Source organism: Arachis ipaensis, chromosome B09 (genome assembly GCF_000816755.2).
Source record: "Arachis ipaensis cultivar K30076 chromosome B09, Araip1.1, whole genome shotgun sequence".
Classification (NCBI taxonomy): Eukaryota; Viridiplantae; Streptophyta; class Magnoliopsida; order Fabales; family Fabaceae; genus Arachis; species Arachis ipaensis.
In genome coordinates, this window is record NC_029793.2 from 18,778,188 (window position 1) to 18,780,544 (window position 2,357).

Below are 2,357 nucleotides of genomic sequence, written 5' to 3' on the forward strand. Positions count from 1 at the left end.
AAATTTAGTTTCCTAATTTTTTTAAAATTTAAAATACAAATTCAAAAACAATTTAAATAAGATTAAAATCTAAAAATTTAATTTTAAATACCTAAATCTATAGACTCGAGGTGGTGTGACAGAAATTTTTATTGGTATAAGATTACATCAGGGATCATCCTTAAGTCCATACCTTTTTCCATTAGTTTTAGAAGTACTCACAGAACACATCTAAGAGCTTGTGCCATGGTGCATACTTTTTGCCAATGATATCATCTTTATGGGAGAGTGAAAAGAAGACCTAAATAAGAAGTTGGACTTATTGAGAGAAACTCTAGAAGTGTATGATCTACGCATAAGCCGTAGCAAGACAGAATATATGAAATGTAAGTTCAGTCTAAGAAAGAAAAACCCTAACATAGAGATAAAGATTAGAGAAAACATCCTACAAAAAGTTAAAAGTTTTAAATATCTTGGGTGTATCATACAGGATAATAGAGAGATTAAACAAGATGCTAAATCATAAGATCCAAGCAGGTTGGTCAAAATGATAGAGTGCATCTATTTTTATATGCGACAAAAAATACCTTTAAAATTTAAAGGTAAATTCTATCGGACCGCTGTAAAACCGGTTATGCTTTATGGTACGGAGTGTTGGACGGCCAAAGGAGAGCACGAACATAAGCTAACTGTGGCAGAGATGAAGATGTTGAGATGGATGAGTGGTCATACGCGATTGGATAAAATAAAGAACGAAAATATAAGGGTGAGAGTTGGAGTAGCACCCATTGTGAAAAAGATGGTTGAATTGCGTCTCAAATGGTTTGAACATGTGAAAAGAAGACTAATAGAACACTCAGTCAGAAGGGTGAATGAGGTGGAAGATAGACAATGAGCGAAAGGGAGAGAAAGACCTAAGAAGACCATCCATGAGGTGGTCAAACGAAATTTACATGTAAATAGTCTCTTTGTAGACATAATAAATGACAGAACATAATGACATCGTTTGATTCATGTAGTCGACCCACTTAATAGGACAAGTCTTTATTGTTATTTTTTGTATACTTTTATAGATCCTTTATTTTTTCTGGAATCTACGCACCATTGTAAGAGGACAGCGAAGCCCGCTCCAGAATTCCTATAGTAAATACTTAAAAACATAAATAGCAAAAAATAATTTCAGGGCAAAGTTGACAATCAACAATTTTTGGAACTGAGTTGAAATCAATCATTGAATGTATTAATTTCCGAAGCTGCTACTTTTGAGAGGACAAGGTTTTTAAAAATTTCACATAATTTTATATTTTTGTTTCAAGGTTAAGAGAACGACCCTCCCCAACAGATCAATTAAGCATAATCCTCGAAAACATTTCTTAAAAATATGAAAACTAATATACTCTTTAAAAGCATAAATATCAAAAATATTTTTAATAAAAGTTAAAAATTGGAATTAATCACTGAGTATATGTATTTATTTAATATAAAATATATCCCATATAAAATATAAAAAAGTTTTAAGTATTTTAAAAATATTAATATTTTAATTATAAAATTTATATATAATTAAAATTAACTGTTAAAATTATTAGAATATTGATATTTTTAAATCTGAAACTCTTCCTAAAATATAAAGTCTGAATTTCTTTTTCCAAAGACTGACTATTGCCTAAAATTATTAGAATATTGATATTTTTAAATCTGAAACTCTTCCTAAAATATAAAGTCTGAATTTCTTTTTCCAAAGACTGACTATTGCCTTCAGCCGCTAATTTGAGACTGTAAGAGTAAATTTGATTTACGTTTTAATTTTTTATTTTTATTTTTAATATTTTTTATTTTTGTTTTTTTATAAAATTTAAAAAACAAAAATATTAGAAAAAAAATAAAAAATACAAATACAAATCAAACCCACGATAAAATTTTATCTTTTATGATTTCAATTTAAATTGTTTTTAAGTCCAACGTAAAGACAACGACCCGCCCCAACTAACTTCCTCCACCCCTTCGGCTAAGAAAAGAAAATTGAGCACGTCTCATTTTCTTTCCATTCCATCACATGGCATGATGTTTTAACTTCCACAAAGAAATAGAGTCCAGTAGTATTCAATTTTTAAGTGATGATAGAATAAATATTTAATGATCTTCAATTAATGTCGATAAAAAATATCTTATACACACTAAAAAAATTATTATATATATTATTTTATATATTTTTAATATATATTTTATATTTTAAAACATATTTTATATAAATGACTAATTTAGTAATTTAATTTTAATGTATACATATCATAATTATTTTAAATTAGATATTTTAGTTTTTTATATAAAATTTATAAAAATTATTCTCATTAAACAAATTTTTTTTCAAGTGTTGA

General features: G+C 27.0%; 1 protein-coding gene across 1 annotated transcript in view; it reads right to left on the minus strand.

Moving 5' to 3' along the window:
* Positions 1–2,357, minus strand: part of LOC107618379 — a 17,903-nt gene that overhangs the window by 13,276 nt on the left and 2,270 nt on the right. The window lies entirely within an intron of this gene.